Consider the following 25079-nt stretch of genomic DNA (forward strand, 5'->3'; position numbering starts at 1 on the left):
TAACTCAGCAGTTCCCAGATTTGAGGACTTCATGGACTAGGAAATAATAATTTAAAAACAAACCAAGGCATAGACATACATTTTGTCTTGTCAGGTAAGGACATAAAAAAAAAATCCCTACCATCTACTATAATAGTATGAGCGTTATTTCATAGACAAAAGTCATTTTAACATCAAAAAAGTAGAAAAGCAGTAGTCTCTGAATAAGAAGGGCTTCTCAAGCAAGTACAGGTGGAACAGTGGAATTCTCACCTATATGGTCACACACAAAACTATACACCCACTCTTTACTTTCCTTATTTCTCGATGGATCAGTGACAATTCTGCCTAGAACTGTCACCAGTCCAAGGGCCCACCCGTGGGCACCAGCATCCTAACTCATTTCCCCGACTGATTTCTCTCTTTCATCAGCCCTCTCCATGAAACCTCCAACAGACACCTTCCTAAAAAGCAAATCTCATCACACCTCCCCACTGCTGAAAACCCTGCAAGAGCCCCTCAACTATCCTCAGGATAAGGTGAAACACACAGAGTAAGGGAAATACAGGGAAGTGAAATCACTCTCCTGAGTCACACAGCGAGTTCTGGACTGAGCCTGGGTCTGAACCCCAGGCATACAGGACTGCCGACACTGCTGTGAGCCAGTAAGCTACACGCTCCCCACGGGGCTGGCTGCCCTGTAGGCCGGCGGGAAGGCTTCATCTGCCTGCCTTTCCTCCTTTCCCATCTCCTGGACTGCCACCATGTGAATTCCTGATCTTGTCCTCAACACCCGACCTGGACTTCTCGATCTTGCTTGCTTTGTCCCAAATCTAAATGCCAACAGAACTGTCCTCGATGATGGATAGGTTCCATATCTGCGCCAAGATGGTAGCCAATAGACCCACGTGGCTAGTGAGCACTTGAAATAGAGCTAGTACGACCAAGGAACTAAATTTTTATTTTTAGTAAATTCTAATTAATTTAACATTAAATTAGATAGCGACATGTGACTAGTGGCTACTGCATTGGACAGTGAAGGTCTAGACCTTTCTCTGTGAGAGCAGAGATAACAATAACCTGAAGCCCATGTAAATTCTCCCATAAATGTTCAAAGGGAAAGTATAGTGTAGCAGAGCCAGATCCGCTGGGTTTGAACCCAAGCTCTACCACTAATTAACTATGTGACCTTGGACAAGTTTTAACAACTCTGTGTCTCCGTCTCCTCAACGGTGAAACAGGGATGATAATAGTACCCACCTCGTAGGGTTGGATGAAGATGAAATGAGTTAACATGTGCAAAATGCTTAGATACCACCTGGCATATAGGAAGCGCTGGTGTGTTTGCCATTATCATTACTTACTTCACACTGCGTGTAAGGCCTGGTGATTAAGTTCGGACTAGCTGCTAAAGATAGGGATTAGTCCCCGCTCCCCGGTCAATGCTCTGGAGGTGTCACACTCCCAAAGACAGATCACTGGAATCTCAGCAGCAGTGGCAGAGCTGCTCTACAGGACCTCACATGATACTCGCTGCTTTACCAGGAGATGTTATCACCGCCACCCCCTTCAAAGAGAGGTTAACGCCTCTCCTCTCATGAAGGATGCTAGTCTGACAAAAGGCCCAGAAGAAGAAATGGATAGGGGAGAGAAACCAGCTGAGGGCGGAGTCGTGTGGATATTTTTTAAGCTCCATCCTTAGATAATTGAAGGATGGAGCAGCAAGTTGCTGCTGGACTGTGGTTGTCTGCAGCTATTGTTGGTGACTCTGGCCTGGCACAGATCCACCCTGGTAAGGGGACAGGGAAAGAAATGGCCACTTTGGGTCCACAGAGGGGCTTCTGAATTCATTCGGTTGGAAGAGTAATTTCACCGATTTCCTCCATAGCACTTCACAGCATAATGCATTTATACCTCTTTCCCCAAACTGCAACTCCTGACTTCCCTATATCCAATATGAAATAAAACTCTGGCTCTAGATGACACGAAAGAGTCATACCCCTCGGACTCAACAAAACAGTCCCGAGGTTCCTGGTTAGACTAGGCCTTAGCCACAAATATCACAGGGACAGAGTACTGCCTTCCGCTGACAGGGACTACCGACCTGGCCTTCACAGGAGGAGACATGGGATTATCTTATGACATGAGATATACTCTACTAGGAAGGCTAATTTGCTTTAATCTTAATTACAGGGATCCAAGATTGCTCAGTTCCTAGTTATGCAGGGGATGTACAATATCTTCAAGTGACCCATTAAGTGTACTGATCAAGGGCTAGTGATAAATAATACACGATTCTGGCAAAAGAAAGTTAAAACAGCATGGAGCTCAAAGTAATTAACCCTTCTGCTTCCTTTATATTTTTGCTACCAACCAATTCACCCTCAAACAAGAGTTCTCTCTCTTTTGTAATGTCACAGTAAAACCTGAAGAACCGTCCACCAGAGAGTCAAGTTCTTGTTCTATTTTTGGTTTTATCTGGTATGGGCAAGGATTTGGGAGACTTAAGTGGAATTATACAGGTTTTAACAGGCAACTCTTTTTTAAAAAGTCATTGCTTTAAAATGACATAGATAAGGCCTATCTGTGGGTGAAAATGTGAAGAACCCCGATTCTCTTACATTGCTGGTAGCAGTTTATTGGTAAAACTACTCTGTAAAACGGTCTGACAGTATCTACTGAGGAAGAACATCTGAATATCTATAAAGTTGGCCGTCCGTATCCATGGTTCTGCATCCGTGGATTCAACCAAGCAAAAGTAGAACCTGCGGTACACTGGGCCAGCCGTGAGACTGGAGCATCCGGGGATTTTGGCACCCGTGGTGGGTCCTCGAACCAATACCTCATGGATACTGAACAATGACTGTATATCTATATGTCTCATGATCCAGAGCTCCACTCCTAAGTATCTACCCAAAAAATTGATTCTAACACCCATCAAAGAGCATGTCTAAGAGTATTAACAGTTTTATCCATAGTAGCTCCAAACTCGTGCACTACAACTACTGAACCTGTGCTCTAGAGCCCGTGAGCCACAACTACCGAAGCCCGTGCACATAGAGCCTGTGCTCCACAGGAAGAGAAGCCACCGCAATGAGAAGCCCACGCACCGCAAGGAAGAGTAGCCCCCTCGCCGCAGCTCGAGAAAGCCCAGGTGCAGCAACGAAGACCCAATGCAGCCAAAAATAAATAAATATATTAAAATAATAAGACTAAATTTAATAATTTCATTTACAGGAAGTTTAGAACAGGCAAAACTAATCCCCAAGAACAGTTTCAGTTGCTGGGCAATCTGGAGAGAAATGTTGATTTGAAAAGCCCAACACCTAGTTTTTCTCTGATTTCACAGTTGTCTCCATAGTAATAGTCACAGACTCAAATGGGTAAACTCTTCAACAAAAGAGGCATTTCTGTTTTCAACAGCTGCCTGGGAAAGTGGCCAATGCCCTGTTTAAGTGGTACCTGCAGAGATGTGAGGTTTCCTACACGTTTTCCCGTTAGAGAAAGGTTTTGTAAGGTGCTTTGTGACCACCTAGAGGGGTGGGATAGGGAAGGTGGGAGGGAGACGCAAGAGGGAGGAGATATGGGGATATATGTATATGTATAGCTGATTCACTTTGTTATAAAGCAGAAACTAACACACCATTGTGAAGCAATTATACTCCAATAAAGATGTTAAAAAAACAAAAACAAAAACAATAATACTAACACAACTTTGAATGAGAACACCATGGAGGCCTTTTATACCCATTGTCTCGAGGGACAAGACTAACATTCATTTAGAAGCAAATGTTATCTCAGTCCTGGGAGCCTGTGATACATCTGGTGGACACTGGATACAGAAAATGGAAATCCTGATGAAGCCTCCTCCCAAATACTTAGCTTACTTGTACCTGGAGTGAAACTAAAATGAGAACATTCTGATTGCTGGTCTTGTTCTTTTTCTGTAAATTCAGGAGCAGGGGTAGGTTTTAAGAAATGGCATAAACTCAATTTTGATTCGACTTGTGCTTGCATAGCTCTTAACAATTTATAAATGGCCACTGAAACGTTATGTTTTTTCAATTACGTATATAATCCTACAAGGTCAGGAGAGCACATTTTACTATTTTTTTTTGCAGGTGGGGAAACTGAGGCTTAGTAAGGTGAAGCCCACACTCAAAGTCACACAGCTAGTAAGCGACAGGGCTGGAACTCAAACCAGAAGTGTCTGTCTGCAAAGTCCACATTCTCTTTACTGTACTGGCTCTTTGCATCTGGCATGGATTGGCGTCTTCTCAGACTTTTGCAGGAAGGGAGATGTTATATGCTCCTTATTACCTTTAACAATCTGTTTTCAACTTAATTAGGGAAGTGTTTCTTAAATCTAACACTCCCCTCGCTGTTTTCTTAAATACATTCATTTAAATTCTTTGGAAGATACTAAGAGTCACATCTTAGCTTTTCTTTTTCCTACTACATCCGCATTCCTTTAACTTTCTCTCTTAACAATAATCATTACCAAAGATCTTTAACAGCTCCCTCAAATACAGCATTGGAAACTGGAGTTTGAACTTGGGGGAAACTGTGGACCCAGTGTCATTTCATATCCGAGTCTAAAGCTTCTCTCAATGATAATAACTTGAGTAAGTGGCTGAGTTATCTCATTCTGAAGGCTGCTTGGGAAAGTCTGAATGTTTGTGTATTTAGATATGATGAACTGAACAATTCTCAGGTAACCCCTCGGACCAAGGGGAAAAGAAAATGAAATCAGTCTCTGTCTTTTGTTCCCCTTTCTCTTAGAAATAAATTTTGTAAGCTTGTCTTAGGGGCATGGAAGTCACTAGAAAGAGATGTGTGTGTACGTTTAAAGTGTTATGCAACTTCACACATCCACTAGAATGGGTAAATGCTTGAAATCTGGAATCAAATCTGGAATCCCTACAAAAACCTGCTGGTTTATTTCTCTCAGCTTTAGTTTTCTCATCTCCCAAAACTGGTAATACTGGAAATTTTCTTCCTTCCCAATACTACTATACAAGCTCTCGGTGATTAACAATATATATTATATACCAAAGGCCCAGAAGTATTTGTGCACTAAAGTAATCTATTAACTTAATCTATTAAAGCCTATTTTAAAGCAAAAAATGGTAATATTAAGCATATTTATTTGCATAAGACAATGCATACTTATAACCATCCTTATCATAAATGTTAGTCATTGTTAATGTTACTAGCTTTTGTAATTAACCCTCCGGCCTTAGCATCTGGGATCTGGAAACACTAGGTATATTTGAGTGGGGTGGTTACAGCATCCTCAAGTATTCACATCGTTGAGTCCACTGTCTGACTTTGTGTAGGAGTCTTGTTTTCTCAGTACCCAAACTGATGTGGAGCTCGGTGCTACCTCTGAGTAACTGGAATCATTCCTAGCATGATCACCCAATGATGGAGGGACTGCTGGCTCTCTTCCAAAGGTTCTAAGATGGTGGGATTCTTTAAGAAAAATGGTCAGGGAATGGAAGGATGGACCAAGTTTGCAAACACACCTCAAACATGCCTCCAACGGAAACCACAAAGGGGCAGAGCAGGTTACTGGAGAGACAACTTGCTCATGTAACCCCATAACGAGAGAAAGTGGTTTGCACAACAGCCAAATTGATTTCTCATTCTGTGTCAACAGGGAAGGGGACCTCCTTTGCATCTCTAATGGTCATTAGTGCTACTTGCTAAATATTTCTAGTTCTCCTCTCTGCTGGACTCATGGTAAGGCTACACTTCCTGGTCTCCTTGTGGTTTGTGAATCTAGCCATAATCAAAGGTTGAGAGAGCGAGTGGTGTGAAACTTCTGGGATGAAGCATTTAATTGCTGGTTTGAGACTCACCAGCGTACTCTATTCTGTCATGACACCCATGACATTGGACATGTTGGCTGTTCCATCGGCCTGAGCCTCTGAGTAACTGTGAAGTCCAGAGTCCTTCTGTCACCCCACAATGGTCACAGAGCATGAGCAAGAAACAGATTCTTGCTTTTCTTTTAGCCACTGAGATATTGGGGTGGTTTGTTACTACAACCTGTCTAGCCAGTCCTGACCACACCAAATCTCTACCGATGATCCAGCGGTTTTCAGCTGGTGGTGATTTTGCCCCTCCCCCGAGGGACATTTGGAAATGTCTGGGGACATTTTGGTTGTCACAAAGGCAGGAGTGTGTGAACCACCGGCATCCAGGGAGTAAAGGCCAGGGATGTTGCTAAACATCCTGCAACGCGCAGGGCAATCCCCGCAAGAATGAATTACCCAGCTGAGAGTGCCAGTAATACTCCAGCCCAGTACTGACCTCCCCCTACCCTCTTAAACCCTTTCCCCGCACCCGGGTCCCTATCATGCCACGGGGACCGTGTTTATCTGTCAACCACATGTGGTTCTCTGGGACACTAAGCCACATTAGGACCAACCAACATTCTGCCTCGAGATTCTGCTGACCACCCTTGCTAAGGGTACCCCAGGGGCTGAGCTAGGCCTGAAGTCCAGACACCACAGGAGAAACAAGCCATCTTCCTCCTCCAGAAACCTCGTTCTGTTCTTCCGTCACAAGCTGCCGTGGTGGCCACTGAGTTATATACTGGCCTCATGTCTTCTGGTAACATTACAGAAAAATCTATATTTTGGCTCATTAAACATGTCAGGGTAAAGGCTTGGAAAGGAAGGGGAATTTGACACAGGTATGAGATGTCCTTTTGGACCCAGGCTTCTGACAGTCTGACACCTGTGGGCAAAGCCTGAGCTGAACTACTAACAGGCCTCCTTCAAAGAGATGATCATACTTGACAGACTTTAAAAGTGACGTAGGTGAGGTAACATGATCACCAGGACCAGAACCCAGACCTCCTGCTGACCCCCAAATCTTCAGTCTTTTCTAATATGCCTTGGGAAGGGGAGAGGGCTTGGTGAGTGGGTGACGGTGATGGAATTAGCTTGGCCTTGAAAGTTTGGTTGCCCTGAATTTTTTATTTTAACTTACTTATACTTCAGTATCCTGTGTAAAAGTTGTGGTGAGAATTGGGAAGAACATATGTAAAAATTTTAGTACAATGCCTGGCATGTAGTTATTACTCAATAAATAGGGGCTCTTACAGCATTGGACAATGTAGCCCTTACAGCATTGGACAACGTAGCCCTTACAGCATTGGACAATGTCGCCCTTACTGCTGGGGCAGGGAGCAGAGCTGAGAAGGACGGCACAGGGGGTGCAAGGCTGTTGGCTACTTTAAAGGTATGAAGCTTGGAGGAGAGGGCAGAGAAGGGAGGTGACGAAAAGCAAACACAAATGTCACTATCATTTGTGTGACAGTGCTTTCATCTTTTCTTACCTCTCAAATTAGGTAAGCCAAATTTGTCATTGCAGGTTATTAATAACTTACACCCCCAAGAGGGTTTGCTTTTTTGGGCTGCACACTCTCCAATCTGAGCAAACAGAGTCCCCTCCCCTGGGACAGCTCTGTTCCAAGTCCCTGAAAACTATTCGAAGGATGTTGACTCCGACTGGCGCTAGTTTTACAAAGCAAATAAATTGTAATAAGATCTAAAGAAACAGGTGTTTTTCCAACACATAGTTACTGAGGCCTAATATGGGTGAGGCACTGGTTAGAGAGGAGAGATCAGACAGGCAGGGTTCCTGCCCTCATGGAGCTTACTTTCTCATGGAGGAGACTGACAATAAGTAAAATAATTATGAATGGCAATTTGTGCCAGAAAGGAAAAAAAAAAAAAATCAGGTGCTGGGTTAAAAGAGTGGCTCAAGGATCATATTTTCATATTCAGTGAAGGCCCCTCAGAGGTGGTAGCACTTAAGCTAAAACATGAAATATGAGTAGGATGTGGGGAAATTCGTTCTAGGAAAAAGAACAGTCTAGGGAGAGCAAACAGCAAGTGTATGGTATCTTTCACACACGTGGCCTCATTCTGAACTTCCTCGTAGTCTTGTGAAGTGGGCATTCGTGGTACGCAGCTTCTGACATGGCCTCCCAAGGATCCGCACCTTGATATTCATAGCCTTGTGGAATCTCTCCCCCTTGAGTAAGGTCTGGACCTAGTAACTTGGTTCTAATAAATGAAACACAGCAAAAGCTATGGTATGTCAATTCGGTGATTAGCCTATAAAAAATTATAGCAAACTCTGCCTTCCTAGCAAACTCTCTCTCTTGCTGGTGCAAGCTGCCACATTGGAAAGTCCCAGTCCCATGCTGGAAAGGCGCAGTCCAACATCCTGCAAGGAACTGAATCCTTTCAACAGCTACGGAGTGAGTTTGGAAGCAGATCCAGCCCTAGTTGGGAGGATTGTAGCTCTAGCCAATACCTTGATTGTAGCCTGTGAGGAACCCTGAAAAAGAAGACCCAGCTAAGCTATGCCCAGCTTCCTGACCCTCCAGAATCATGAGATAACAAATGTGTGTTGTTTCAAGCCACTAAGTTTTGGGGTAATGTGTTATACAGCAATACATAATAGAGCGTTCATTCTTTTATTCATTCACTCACCAACTGAATTATGCAACAAATCTTTCTTGAAGATACCCTGCAGGCCAGGCAGTGGCCTAGGTACTAAGGAAACAAAGATATATTTCATAGTCTCAGATGCTCATAGTCTCATAGAGGAAGACGATATGCATGGTACTAAATTATAGGACCACTGTGCTCTGTGCCACTCCCGTGGTCGCCATGTCTTGTGCTGGGAACAAATAGAAGGGAGACAACGACTCTTCTTGGCAGAGTCAGGGAAGGCAGGAAGTGAGGAAAACTGAGGCTCAGAGAAGGTAAGAAGTTGCCCAAGGTCACACAGCTCTTCTGATTCATCCTGCTCTGTTCAAACACATGACGAAGGACCTGCGTTTATCTCCAGTGTGAGACCCTTTTGACCTACAATTCTCAGACTGTTTCTTTTTTATGCTCTTGATAATCTAAAACCAAATATATGTTGAAAGGAATTCCTTATAGCAAATGTAAGATAGACAGTGGGTTAATCAGGTTTCTGTGACAAAGAGTGAAGTTACACTTCCAATTAACTTTCATAAAACAGAAATCAGACCACTCTAACTCATTTTTCTGCATGTATTTGTGCACAGTTGGGCGTCAGGCATTTCTACACAAACAAAGATGCTGGTGTTGGACAGAAAATGATTGAAACCATGCTTCATGATGGAATCTAATTAGCAACATAGATTAGTTACATAGAAATGTAACAAAGGCAATGATGCCAGAAGAGCATCCATGGATGCTTCAGAATTTGAGAAAACTTGCCTGAGAGCTGAGCCTAAGGTTTTTATTTTTGGTTTGATAATTTGTTAAACCTGCAAACCTAGAAGGAGCCTAATTAAAGTTAATGAGAAATAATCTCCATTTTTAAAGTTTTATTTGATATTTTTGTGCAGAGCTCTTGTGCTTTTTTCTCCTGAGTTCACGTCACATTTTAATTTCAAAATTCAAATTTGAAAAGTCCGTATTTATATTTTTTGTTTTTTCTTTTTTTCTCTTTCCTTTTTTGCTCTCTTTCCTCTTATTTTATGAGGTATAATATATTTATTTTGAAGCATATTTTGTTTATGAGGCATACCTATTGTAAAGTGCAAATTTCAAGGCCACAGCCTGGTTAATTTTCACATACGTGCACCATGTAAACACCACTCAACTCAAGATATGGAATCGTGTCATCCAAAAGAACTTGGTGCGATGATGGAAAAGTTCTGTCTGCACTGTCCATTTTCACAACCACAAGCCATACTTGGCTATTGAGAACTTGAAATATGGTTAGTATGAATGAAGAAGTGAATTTAAAACTTTATTTAATGAGGTTAGTGGCTGCCATTGTAGATGTTACAGATACAGAACATTTCTAGCATTTGAGTCTCTTCAAATCAATACCTACTCAGTTTCCCCTCCTCCCCCTGCTGATGTAATCTCTGTTCTGATTTCTATCACCATAGATGAATTTTTCCTGATCTTGAATTTCATATAAATGAAATCATAGAATATATACTCTTTGGGTTGGGATATATTTTCTCAATATAACGTCTGTGAAATGCATCCTTTTTGTTGAATGTACCAGTGTTCTTCTTCTTTTTTAAATTGCTTGAGTATTACATTGTATAAATGTACTGTAGTTTGTGTATCAATTCTACTGTTGATGGATATTTGGTTTGTTCCCAGTTTTTGGCTACTGTCAATGAAGCTTCTATAAATATTCTTGGCAATATCTTTTGGTTGACAAATATACTCATTTCTCTTGGGTATGTACCAAGGGATGGAATTGCTCAGTCTTACCCTCTCAAAAGCAATGTAGGAGAGGTCTAGTTCCTTCATTAAAATAAAATTTTACTTTTCACCTATGGATATTTGTAAAGAGTACAATAATTACTTTTGTGCTGTTCAAGGCAATGTACAACGGATTGAAGCATTATTTGGTAATACCTAATAACTTTAAAATGCAATTACCTCATGTCCTAGTAAATTATCCTTCTAGGTATGTTCCCTGGAGAAATTCTTATACATGTGTACAAGGAGACATGTATAGGAATATCCATAACACCATTTTTGTAATAGCAAAAAAAAAGGAATTTCTTTATTGAGTAAATAAATGACAATGTATCTATAATGGAATATCATCCAGAAAATGAATAAATAGAGCTACACACATCAATATGAATGAATCTCTCAGTATAATGATAAGCCCAAAATGCAGCGCCAAAAAATTACTAAAGACCTACTAAGGATGGATATAGATATAGATATATAATGAAAGTACTTAGAAATGCATGGAAAGAGTAAACAGCAATAGCAGAAAATGGTTACTCTATGTTTGGGGCACAATGAGAGATTGAGATTTCAACTTTACTAATAAGATTTACTTTTAACTTGGGTAATGGGTATGCAAGTGTTGGTATATTCTATTTTGTATCATTTTGCATGTCTTCAATATTACCTAATAATAAGTAAAGAATCTGTCAAAGTGGTGGAGAGTGCTAGGCATGCCCCAGTATCCGTGCTCACTTTCTTCTTATCAGGACTTGAAGACCCCAATCCTCACAAAGTTTTACTTGAAAATGTGCATGCCCAGCTAGAAACTACACTTGTCAGGCTTCTTTGTAAAGACACGTGGTCATATGACTAAGCTCTTGCAATGGGATTGGAGTGCAGCTGAACGCACTTCTAGGTTACATCATCAAAAGAAGCAGCTTGCCTACCACTTCCTCTTTCTCTCTTCTTGTGGGCTGAAGATGAATGTGCTGTTGGTGAGACAGCTTAATTCCTGTGCACACAGACACTGCCCTGTCTTGCCCATTAAATGTCAGCTTCACGAGGCCAGGAATCCTGCCTTTCACTTTCACTGCTGTATCCTCAGTTCCTAGAACAATATCTCGCACACAATAGACACTCAATTCATGTTAAATAAATGCATGATTGAATGTCTTATCGCTATCGGTGAATCCAGTCTTACACACCTAATTTCACTCTCACCTCACTGTTTTATGAGGTTTTATTATAATCAGGACAGTATTTTAAGATAGAAAAGCAATACCTATTTGTCTCAGAGCAACATCATGAAGCAACTAATACTTCTCAATGACAAAAGGATCAGGAAGGGAAAATATGTCCTCGTCTCTGAAAGACATTTGAAATAATAATAAAAAGCTGATGACGACCCCAACTGCTAATTGAAAGTGTTTTCAAACTTATCTTTCTACACTTGCTAATAGTTTCCTGAGAACAAAAATACTTCTGCATTTAAAATTTTTGCTTCACATTTCAATAGTAGAGGTCAATGACCTTTGGGCTTAACTTCCTGTTACATACGGTATTTATTTTTACTATAGCAATAAAAATATTATTATTGTATTCATTAAAAGAAATGGGTAAAGTATGTTGCACATATAGTGGTTTAAACAGTTGAATGCTAGGGCGTGTTAGTAACAGTGATGCCAACAATAGCTGCGGCAGATTCAAAGGTGGCCACGACCCTTCACTCTGATTGGAGCCACACCATCTGGAATGTGACTTTGCAGCTCCTCCCATCAAGAGACGGAGTCTGGTTCTCCTCTTCTTGAATCTTGGCTGAACTTGTGACTTACTCTAGCTAAGAGAAGTGACAGTGTGACAGCCCTGAACCAAGACCTCCAGAGGCTTTGCACTCTTCCGTCCTCTTGCTTGGTACCCTGTCTAGCAGCCACGTGAAGAAGTCCAGGGAGTGGGACCTCACGGAGGATAACCAAGTCATCCCAGCCAAAGGCATCCTAATCCATCTACGGTCGACTCATCCCCAAAGAGGACAAAACTTCCCACCGACCCACAGCTGACAATAAATACATAAGTGAGCCCAAGACCAGAGAAGCCACCCAGCTCATTTGTAGACTTGTAAGCAATAATAAATGCTCACTCTTTTAAGCCACTGAGTTTGAGAGCTGTTATGCAGCAATCGGCAACGGATACAGGCATCCCGGCAACAGTAAAATAAACGCACCCCTTAAAAGACAAGGGCTGGAGACTTCCCTGGTGGCACAGTGGTTAAGAATCTGCCTGGCAATGCAGGGGACATGGGTTCGAGCCCTGGTCCGGGAAGATCCCACATGCCGCAGAGCAACTAAGCCCATGCACCACAACTATTGAGCTTGTGCTCTAGAGCCCGTGAGCCACAACTACTGAGCCCTCACGCCACAACTAATGAAACCTTAGGGCCTAGAGGCCATGCTCTGCAACAAGCGAAGCCACCACAATGAGAAGCCTGCTCACCACAACGCAGAGTAGCCCCTGCTCCCTGCAACTAGAGAAAACCCATGCGCAGCAACGAAGACCCAACACAGCCAAAAATAAATAAATAAAGATAAATACATTTTAAAAAAAGGACAAGGACTGTGCAAATTTCTAACAATCCTTATTAACTTGCCTTGGCCTCTTTAATAAAGGGGGATTTCAGACTTCCTGTTCACTTGTCCAGTTCCCAAAACTAGTCAGACTCTACCCTCACTCTTGGATAATGAGTAAAATGACACAGCTTTATTTCTCAATTATATACCCCAGCCAACTTATCTTCTTTCCTGTTTCATAGAAGGAGCTTTTTAAAGTTACCATATTAACATTGACACCAGGAAGCCAGCACATCAGTAAAGTTTTGAAAAGCTCAACTCAGGTCGAAAATAGAAAATGACAGGGGCAAAAGAGGAGATTCTGGATTAAGCAGTTGAAATAGTGAAGAAAAATTAGTAGTTTATATAGAACCCCACTATACCTGAGGATTTACAAGATGCAGTTACACAGTATATAGCGTATCTTACTAGTGATCTACTACTTATAATGTATACTTATTTCAAATGTTGTTTGTGTTAGTCAGCTATCGCCACGATAATGTTGCATAACAAATCACTCCCAAACTCAGTAACTTAACACAAATCAATGTTTGTTGTTGTGTTCATGAGTCTGTGAGCTGGCCTGGGGTTCTGCTGATCTAGACTAGGCTTGGCTATAAGCTTTAGACTGTGGGTCGCTTTAGACTGAGAGTTGGCTGGGCTTGGTTCTACACTGTGGGTTCAGTTCAGCTCTGTTTCATGTGTATTATATTGGGTTGGCCCAAAAGTGCCTTTGGTTTTTAAGCAAAAATAAAAGATACGTTTTTCATTTTCACCAAGAACTTTATTGAACAATGTATTCACCCTTTTGTTCCACTACCTTCTGTCATTTTTCAGGCAACTTCATAATTCCATCTTCACAAAACTTTTTATCTTCTTGAGCAAAGAACTGTTCCAGGTGCCTTTTACAGTCTTCCAGGGAATTGAATTTTTTTCCATTAAGAGAAGTTTGTAAAGACCTAAATAAATGGAAATCTGAAGGTGTAATTTCTGGTAAATAAGGCGGATGAATCAGAACATCCCAGCCAAGCTGTAACAGTTTTTGCCTGGTCATTAAAGAAACGTGCGGTATTGTATTATCCTGATGGAAGATAATGCATTTTCTGTTGGCTAATTCTTGATGCTTTTCGTCGAGTGCTGCTTTCAGTTGGTCTAAGTGGGAGCAGTACTCGGAATTAATCATTTGGTTTTCTGGAAAAAGCTCATCATAGAGGATTCCCCTTCAATCCCACCATATACACAGCATCACCTTCTTTGGATGAAGACCTGCCTTCGGTGTGGTTGGTGGTGGTTCATTTCACTTGCCCCACGATCTCTTCCGTTCCACATTATTGTACAGTATCCACTTTTCATCGCCTGTCACAACTTGTTTTAAAAACGGAACATTTTCATTACGTTTAAGAAGAGAATTGCATGCAGAAATACAGTCAAGAAGGTTTTTTTTCACTTAACTTATGGGGAACCCAAACATCAAAGCGATTCACATAACCAAGCTAGTGCAAATGATTTTCGACACGTGATTTGGATATTTTGAGTAGGTGGGCTATCTCCCGTGTGGTATAACGTTGATTGTTCCAATTAGTGTCTTGATTTGATCGCTATCAACTTCAACTGATCTACCCGACCGTGGAGCACCATCCAGCAGGAAATCTCCAGCACGAAACTTTGCAAACCACTTTTGACATGTTCAATCAGTCACAGCACCTTCTCCATACACTGCACACATCTTTTTGTGCGTTTCGGTTGCGTTTTTACCTTTCTTGAAATAATAAAGCATAATATGCTGATAATGTTGCTTTTTTTCTTCCATCTTCAATATTAAAATGGCTACACAAAAATTCACCAATTTTGATGTCTTTTTTAAAATGCACACTGATATGACAGCTGTCAATACAATCTAACAGAATTGTTTCGAATGAAGTTAAAGACAACTAAGTGCTACGAGAGCCATCTCACGGAAAAAACCGAATGAACCTTTTGGTCAGCCCGATTCTAAGGCCCAGGCTGGAGAAGTGTTCAGGAGTGAACCTGAGGCATATCCTTCTCTTGGGAGATCACCAAAATGCAATGGCAGCAAAACCACATATATAAGCATATTTCAAGTCCTCTGCTTTTCAACTCTGATGACAGCCTATTGACAAAGCAAATGTGATGGCTGGGCCCAAAGTTAAGAGGTGGATAAATTTACTTAAACCCATAAAGAATGGCAGGATGTTTCATTCTAAATACAGGTGAGTGAGGAATTGGGACTAATTATTTAATCAGCCATGTTATCTTTATGATACAATTTCTTCTCTTCTCTGGTCTCTCACTGGACAAAAAAGGATAATAGACATCTCAGATAATCTCTCTTCATTCAGCCTAAACCATATCCTCATCATTCAAACCCAACTCATCTAGTACCTCCTCTATCAAGTGGCTCCTGACCAATCAAATCCCATTGTTATCTGAGATCTCCAAAGTCCTGCAGCTGTTGAAGCTTACATCCCTTTGCCACCACCTCCACTGCCGTATCACCACTGCCGTTAACTACCATGACCAACTCAGGCTACTGTTTACTGAATCTCTAGCACGTGGCAGGCTCTTATTTCTACCTGGTGGCTATTGATATCCTTGCTTTATAGAGATGTTAATGAAATTGCTAAAGGTTAAATAGATAATAGTAAGTAACTGAGCCTGATTCATACCCGGATGTGTCTATAAACATATCTCTACCATATCATGCTGCTTCTATACATTACAATTGACTACTTTGTCACATAATGACTTTGTATTGTGGATGGATTTTGCTTGCATATTAGGTTTGTTCCTTAACTACACTGTATACTTCTTGAAGGCAAGGACGTTGTGTTAGGCTTCTTCAGATTTTTCCTTAGCGTGATTTGATTGTTTGATTTCAAGAACTGATTTCAGAGAACCAGCCCAATCCTAAACATCATTATTCAACAGAATGGAACTTTCCTAAGACACAGGAATTAGATTCATTAATGGTGGCTAATAATAAGTAGCACCAACCATCTTCCTAGGTGGGTACTATCATTATTCTCATTTTATTCATGCAAAAGGTGAGGCTCAGAGAGGTTAAATGACTGGCTCATGAACACAAAGTAGCAGAGTGAAAAAGCAACCCCAAATCTCTAACTTTAGAGTGCTATTTTTTTCAACCAATGTTGTTCAATGTTTACTTTCTGTCCAATCCTAGAGTTAAATTATAACTATGCTGAAAGTTTTAGCTGTGAAATTCTATAAAGACCAACCGTAATGATGGACAAAATCTTGGCTCAAGTGGCAGTAATAATAAATTATGATAACAAATAATAATGATAGTTTAAAAATGTGTGTATACCAAGCACGGTGCTAAGTGATCTATTCATTAACTTATCATGGCATCACAATAAATGCAGTAAAGCACATTCTGTTGTTATTTTCATTCTACAGAGAAGCACACTGGTGCTTAAGGAAGTGACTTGTCCAAGACGTACAGTGGTGAGGTAAATTCACCGTTGACTTCTTTCTTTATTAAAATGCACTTTTCTCTTATAAAATCAACCAATCAAAAAGAAAAAAAGACTGTGATGAGTCTAGTATATTAAGAATCTGACAGAACACACTTGATTTCTGTGTTATGTAATGACTGTCTTCAGTTCCAACACTGTAAACCACCATTACTTTTCACTGTTCACAGAATTGCCAGGCTAAGTTTTACGTTAAAACCTTTTGGGTTGAAAAGCTACATCTCATATTCATAGGGCCACTCTGTGGAAAGTAAAGAATTCTTTCTGTTATGATGTGATATATGATTTAACTCAGGGGTTGACAAACTGCAGCCCTTGAGTCACATCCACCAGCTGCCCGTAGTTTTACTGGAACACAGACAGCCATGCCCACTCCTTTGCATATTGTCCATGGCTGCTTTCGCTACAATGACAGAATTAAGTAGTTGCTACACAGGCTGCAGAGCCCACAAAGCCTAAAATAGTTACCAACCCCTGGTTTAATTCTTCACTTAACACCTTTGTAATGTGAATGTTCATGCACCGCTTCCTTGGGTGTTCTTTCTCCAAAGAGCAACTTTGTTCTAATTCTGGGGTCACTGGGCCCTGACAGGAAGATGCTCATGATGCAAGACACAAAGCAGTCATGTTTTCAAGTCATCCAATCGGCTCAATCACGCACTAGCAAGGACAAGACAAGAAAGACAAGCACTTCCTGTTCTTCACTACCTGCTGAACACTGTGGGGCTTTAAGTACGTTTTCAAAAATGAAATCAGGAAAGACTTGCACTGATACAGTAGAACCTAAATGAGTGAAGCAAGCATAAACTTTATCGGTCAGACACATCCACTAAAATCCTAATTAGAAAATATAATACACAGAGTTACAGATGTAGAAAACAAACTTATGGTTACCAGGGTGTAAGCAGGAGGGAGGGATAAATTGGGAGACTGGGATTGACATATACACACCATTATACATAAAATAGATAACTAATAAGGACCTACTACATAGCACAGGGAACTCTACTCAATACTCTGTAATGACCTATATGGGAAAAGAATCTAAAAAAGAATGGATATATGTATATGTATAACTGATTCACTTTGCTGTACACCTGAAACTAACACAACATTATAAATCAACTATACTCCAATAAACATTTTTAAAAGAGAGAAAAGAAAATACACAGAACCGAGCCTCAGCTGACCTTCCTTTTCCTCCAACAAACTTTAGGGAAAAAAGAACAGGCTACAGAGATAAACCCATGCACGTATGGTCGCCTTATCCTTGACAAAGGAGCCAAGAATATACAGTGGAGAAAAGACAGCCTCTTCAACAAGCAGTGCTCGGAAAACTGGACAGCTACGTGTAAAAGAATGAAATTAGAACACTCCCTTACACAAAAATAAACTCAAAATGAATTAAAGACCTAAATCTAAGACCAGACACTATAAAACTCTTAGAGGAAAACATAGGCAGAACACCCTATGACATAAATCACAGCAAGATCCTTTTGACCCACCTCCTAGAGTAATGGAAATAAAATCAAAAATAAACAAATGGGACCTAATGAAACTTAAAAGCTTTTTGCACAGCAAAGGAAACCATAAACAAGATGAAAAGAAAATCCTCAGAATGGGGAGAAAATATTTGCAAATGAAGCAACTGACAAAGGATTAATCTCCAAAATATACAAGCAGCTCATGCAGCTCAATATCAAAAAAACAAACAACCCAATCCAAAAATGGGCGGACGACCTAAACAGACATTTCTCCAAAGCAGACATACAGATTGCCAACAAACACATGAAAAGATGCTCAACATCACTAATCATTAGAGAAATGCAAATCAAAACTACAATGAGGTATCATCTCATACTAGTCAGAATGGTCATTATCAAAAAATCTAGAAACAATAAATGCTGGAGAGGGTGTGGAGAAAAGGGAACCCTCCTGCACTGTTGGTGGGAATGTAAATTGATACAGTCACGATGGAGAACAGTATGGAGGTTCCTTAAAAAACTAAAAACAGACTACCTTATGACCTAGCAATCCCACTACTGGGCATATACCCTGAGAAAACCATAATTCAAAAAGATATATGTAAAACAATGTTCACTGCAGCACTATTTACAATAGCCAGGACATGGAAGCAACCTAAATGTCCATCAACAGATGGCACATATATACAATGGAATATTACTCAGCCATAAAAAGGAACAAAATTGAGTTATTTGTAATGAGGTGGATGGACATAGAGTCTGTCATACAGAGTGAAGTAAGTCAGAAAGGGAAAAACAAATACCATATGCTAACGCACATATAAGGAGTTTAAAAAAAATGGTACTGATGAACCTAGTGGCAGGGCAGGAATAAAGACACAGACGTAGAGAACAGACTCAAGGACAAGGAGGGGGGAAGGGAAGCTGGGACGAAGTGTGAAAGTAGCACTGACATACATACACTACCAAATGTAAAATGGATGGCTAGTAGTAAGCTGCTGCATACCATAGGGAGATCAGCTCGGTGCTTTGTGACCACCTAGAGGGGTGGGATAGGGAGGGAGGGAGGGAGACGCAAGAGGGAGGGGACATGGGGATATATGTATACATATAGCTGATTCACTTTGTTTTACAGCAGAAACTAACACAACATTGAAAAGCAATTATACTCCAATAAAGATATTTTCTAAAAAAACCTGAAAAAAAAAAAAAAAACAGGCTATATAAAAAAGAGACTCCTAAAAGATTGAGTACAACACACACATACCTGTCTTCCTAGAATACAGGTAGGACCAATAAACTTACTACTTACTCTCCAGAACCTTCTATATCGATGGAAAATCGCCACTCTTTTCAGCAATTATGTGAACGAGATGATTTTAAAGTTGTATAACCTTGAGTTCAAATCCTGATTTTGCTGCTGACTGGCTGCTTGACCTTGGAAAAACTGTTTACCTTCTTTCTCTCTTTTTTAGGTTGCTTATTAAAATGTGGGTAAAATTATCTAGCTTACAGGCTTATTATGAGGATTAAATATGATAATATATGTAAAGTACTAGGCTTAGTGCCTGGCACGTGGTCAAGGCTTCATATCTGGTAGGCATTATTACTATTCAAACTGGAGGTCAGGACATAGATGGGAGGCCTCCCCTGAATAAAAGTCCACCATGAAAGACATGCAGAATCACTCACAAGCTGGGCAGGAAAGAGAGCTATGATATTTTATGCACACTTTCAGAAAGGGTTAAAACAAAAGAGGTTAACAACAAAAATTAATCAGTGCACTACCCTCTATTACCCAAGTTTCTGCTAATTGTAGGTCTGAATCATTGAAGAAGAAGAAGAAGGTAAATTCAAATAATGGTCATGAGGAGTCTGGGTTGGTGAAGTATGTCAGAAGGCTTGTCAGATATCTCCCTGTGCATAGCTGTGTTAGATGGTTTATAATAGCTTCCATGATCGGGTGAGCGGTGGCAAAAGCAGAAAATACTATTTCTGTATGTCCTTTTCTGAAAGTACACCTCTGATTACAATTTTGTGGTTCAATGCTTATAAAAGGACTTTGAATAAAAGAGTATATTTATAATTCCATTTTGGCAACAAAGTGAAGAGCTTTCTAAAATGTCTACAGCAGTTTCGAAGCCTGCATAGAAAATACCCAATTCCCACTGCCTCTCAATTTCAACTTTTCATTGCAGTCTGTCTCTCCATAATAGCAGGTACAGTTAGACAGAAATATCTGGCCATGTGTTCTAGGAAAAACTGATAGAGAAGTAAGATGAAAAGTCATGATGGGGTCATCAGAAAATTGTTGCTCTGGGAAATTAAACATTGCTCTCTGGCCCTGTGCCCTCCACATCTTTAATGCCTTCTAATTTTGCTCCTGCTAACAGAGTAGAACATGTTCATGTGGTGGATACATCTTGATCTCGTTCCTTATCTCAAGAATGCTGAAATTAAAGTACATCTGGCAAGCAAAGCCACTGAAAACCAGCAGTCCATCAAATATCTAATGACTGTTAGAGGCAGCACGTGACTCTGGAAAGATAAGATTTAATTTCTGTACCTCTTCCTCCAACCTTGTGATGCGACAGACAGGCTGTGACCAGAGGGAAAGTTTATGGCTAGAGACATACCGTGAACCTCAGGTGAAATCCACACTATAAAATAAGAGAATCAGCAGGTTGATTTAGGTCTCAGATTGACATGCCTGCTCCATTGCTGCACTTTGACTCAAGAGAAACAAACGACCAAACACACACCTTTGTGGAATGTGGGCATTTAAGCCTCAGGAGACCATTAATGCCTTGGCCTCTGCATTTACTAATTTAGTCAGTATTTAGCTGAACATCTATTGTGTGCCTAGGATTGTGATAAGTATTGGCCGCATAGTGGTGAATGCAACAGACATGGTCCTTGCTCTTAAAGAGATAATCAAGAGGGGGAGACACAATAAGAGAACGAATAGTATGCAAGGTAATTTCAGACTGTGTGAAGTTCTATGATGGTAATAAACAAGGACTGTTACAGAAAAAAAAAAACCCAAAACAAGGAGAATCCAATTTTAGGCAGAATGATAAGGGAGGACTTCTCTTAAAAGGTTACATTTAAATTGATACTGGAAGGAGTTCTAAGAAGAACACTGGGATGGGGGAAAAGCACTTGTGGCCAAAACCCTAGGATGATCCCCAGTGAGTCACACCCTATTCACCTCCCCTTGAGGGTGGGTGACTCTATGAGTTGCTTCTAATCGATAATATATGACAAGAGTGAAGAGATTTTGCAGATGTAATTTAAGTCCTTAGTCAGTTGACTTTAATAGAAAAGGATGATTATCCGGGACAGGGCCAAATTAATCAGGTGATTAAGACCCTCTTTTAAAAGAGGGTCTAGAAATCAGAGACTTGAAGCACCAGAGATGTTCTCTCTCTCTCTGTTGCTGGCTTGGAAGACTCCTACAGCTGCAAGGATATGAGATGCATCAACAAGATGAGGGACCAGGGAAATGGATCCTTCCCTGTTGAGCCTACAGATGAGAACACAGCCCAGTCAGATCCTGAATTCCAGCCTTATGAGTCCCTGAGCAGAGAACCCAGCTAAGTAATGCTAGACTTCTGATCTATGAAAACTGTGAGATAATACATGGGTATTCTCTTAAGCCACTAAGTTTGTGGTAATTTTTACATAGCAATACAATGAAAACAAATACAATACTCTGAGCAGGCAAAAGCTATAAAAGTCATTGGGAGTTGTTTTGTGGTGAGCAAGGAGGAAGACAGCCAGGAGGTAGAACATGGGCTTGTCTATGAGAAAACAGTAAAGTTTAGGCTTTATCCAAGTATCTGACACATGGTGGTTAGTGCACAGCAGGTACTTAAAATATCTGTTAAATGAATGAATTTATGAATAATGAAAGTACATTGTTAAATAGAAGTGTTTAATACTAGACTGCCATGTCCACCCCCTCAGATTTTAAAACACTTCTTCAATAGATATTTATTGAAAGACCATTAGGTACAAAGAACTGTATTGGCGCCAGAGGGCCAAGAAAAGTGATTAAGAAATACAGCCTGGCCATGAAGCAAATTCTGAGACAACAGATCTTCTGGAAACTTCTGGATTAGGAAAAAGATATGCACTTCTATAGAGATGAAAGACCCTGTAATGAGGTATAGATACAACCCAGTAATCTGGGTCACAGCTGAAAGCTGATAATTTGAGGTTTCTCCTCAGAGTCTAATAAACTGAAAAGCTGCCAAGGGTTCATCAAGTCCAAGGAAGAGAGCCCTGTAATAAGATAACCACATCATCAAAGGCCACATCAAGGACGGACTGGAGGATAGGAAAGGAAATGTTAAGAAAGTTAGTAGTTCAGTAATGGTGGGGAATTTAATATTGAAAATGCAAAGATGTTTAGAGATTGGGAAATTATATTGCATGTGCCTCCAGTCAAGTCTTCTGGATTATGTGAAAAATCTCTAGAAATTGAGAGAAGATAAATGAAGAGAATACTGTCATCTTCAATTAGTTAGAGTGTGTATGTTATCCCTGCTGCCCAGGAGACACCAGTGATGTCTGAGGAGAAGGTTAGGGTCATACTACTGATGTTTCCAGGAGCTACAGGTGAGATCACCAAGGGCACAACCAGAAATGCTGTTCTCAAAAAGCAGAACTGAAACATGAAGAAACAAGTAACTTTCTTAGCTTGTACTGATCCATATCCCCTTGAAAATTAGCTGGGTTGCTTCCCTAAGAAGGATTTATCTTCATTCTAAAATATATGAAAATGAAAACATCTCAGAGGTGTTTTTCAAGGGGAAATGCCCATGCATTTCAGAACAAAGCAATTAAGGATAACTCATAAAATTAAGAAGAGGGGGTAGGAAGTTGCAGACATCTGGTACACCTAACTGGTCATTAAGTCAACTCCAGATGTGGAGGTTACTAAAGGAATGAGGAAAAACAGTGCTTTGCATTCTTTAAACCTTTAAAATACATCATCATCATCTTTGCATTTTATGAAAATGGAAAGCAGGTCTATATTAGTCTCATTTCTCAGATGATAACACCCATTCTCAAAGAGGTTATCCTACATTTTTTGAGTTAGGTTTAGAATTTAACTCAAATGCTCAAATAGCTACATAACTGACTGCTTCCTCTCAAGAGTTTAGGAAAATAAAAACAACACCGATTTCATAATAAGGGTTTCCAATGATTTTACAATCATTGTGTTGAGTATGAGCAAACTCTTCTAAGAGACAGACCCATGCAATCTCAAATAAACACAATCTACTTTTAAAAATTCTATGAGTAAATATGGAGACATTTATTACGCTTCCTTTTTAAAAAATGGATTGATAGACATGGTTCATGTTATAACAGACAGCCGATATGCTAAGTGATATAATCACTCTTTGTTAAACATCATTTCTCATTTGAGATAAAAACTGCAGTTCCTAGCAGCACCCCATAGAGAGATCATAGGAACCATCACAAAGCTGCACCAGAAATCAGATTACACTTTCCCCTAAAATGCAATACGCATACAAGGAACCACGCATATTTCTGGATTTGGAAGCACCTATGACTGCTCTGTCTTGGAGACAGAGAAGGACCAGAAAATATAAAACAAAACAAAAACCAATACAAGCAGGGTGTGAACGTAAGTCATACGATTTTCAGTTCTGTATCTTTGCCCCTACGAGTGGATCGAATTCTGCAGAGCTGAGTGTAATCTCGGAGAAAGCAAGTGAGTAAATCTATGACTTCTGAAACCTGATTGCAGGGTTTGAGAAGTACAGAGTTCAGGTGAAATCTGTTCTCGTCAGTCTGGGACTGTTTTCAGGCATGGCGTGAGAGGGATCTATCCCACCAGCGTCAGTATTTCAAGGCCCTGGTCACCATAGCCATGTTTCCTATATCACTGGTGGCCTGAAATGATGTAAGAGGCAGACTAGCGAAGAGCTTCTATTTTAATGGTTATGTTTCACTTTACTGCCTATTGTTTAAAAAGATCTAGTACACCAAAGCTGTGATTTCACGTATATTACTTCTAAGAATAAAGATAGGCTTAAAAAGTGAGTTAGGAGTTGGCTTAATTAGGAATATTAAATAAATAATCACACAGGTAGTACTTGGAAATGGCAAAAATCATCAAGGTGGTATACTAATGGCTGAAGTCTAGAATACAATGCTGAAGATAATTTTCTGCTTATTCCATTGTTTTGATAGTTTCTTTGTTGAGATTTTTGCTATTTGTTTCTATTTACAAAATACCTATGTGCTTATTAAGGCAGAAAATTTGGAAACGCCAAAAAGCACAAATGAAAACCATGAAAATCAACCATAATGCTATCCCTAAAGATAAGCATAGTGAAGATTTTATTTTTTACCCATCCAGTACTTTTTCCATAAAAGTGGGATTATGTCTTCACACTGGTTCATAGCCTGATTTTCCACTTAGAAATATGTCATGAGCATTTGCCCATGTGGTAAGCTTTCTTCTTCAGCTATTTTACTGGCTGAAGGCTATTCTCTCATACAGTTAAATCAAAATCTAGGTAGTTAATCTCATACTGCTGGGAATTAAAGTTGCTTCCATTTTTTCACTGTCATACAAAATGCTGCAATGAACATCTTTGGACTTAATACTCTTGTACACATCTCTAAGTATCTCCTTATAACAAATTCCTAGAGGGAGAGCTGCCAGGTTAAATGGTTTGCCCATTATAAAGGCGTTTTGCTGCAAATTAACAGATTATTCTACAGAAAGTTTACCATAATAAATTATTCCACCAGTAAATTATGAGAATACCCAATTCTATAACATTTGTAATGTATTATTATTACCAATGTTATATTTCTTTTAAAATACTTCTGGTATTTGTCAATACAATTATATAACTCAGATGACTAAAGACATGGAAGTTAAAAATAATCATATATTTATAATTAATTTGTGTTTCTTTTTCTTTTTCATATGCTCTTTGTCCTAATTTCTACTGAGTTGAACCACTGAAGTAATAATCAGATGTAGGTGTGAGTATAAAATATAATAAGAAATGCCTTAAGTATTCCTGTCCCAAGAAGTACTTCCCTTTATATTTCTTATAATTCTCTTTTAACTAAGGGGACAATCATTATTTTGGGGAGAGAGGACATGATTCTTTCATTATATTTTTTCTAACTCACAGAACAGATGTTGAAAATATGCGTCGAATTAATTCATTT

At 39.9% G+C, this 25079-nt stretch overlaps 1 protein-coding gene across 24 annotated transcripts in view; it reads right to left on the minus strand.

The window, feature by feature from the left end:
- The window catches only part of CADPS (calcium dependent secretion activator), a 490529-nt gene that overhangs the window by 329700 nt on the left and 135750 nt on the right, over positions 1-25079 (minus strand). The gene's annotated exons all lie outside the window — the stretch shown is intronic.

Source organism: Balaenoptera physalus (assembly GCF_965194825.1).
Source record: "Balaenoptera physalus genome assembly, chromosome: 11".
In the NCBI taxonomy this organism is placed as follows: domain Eukaryota; kingdom Metazoa; phylum Chordata; class Mammalia; order Artiodactyla; family Balaenopteridae; genus Balaenoptera; species Balaenoptera physalus.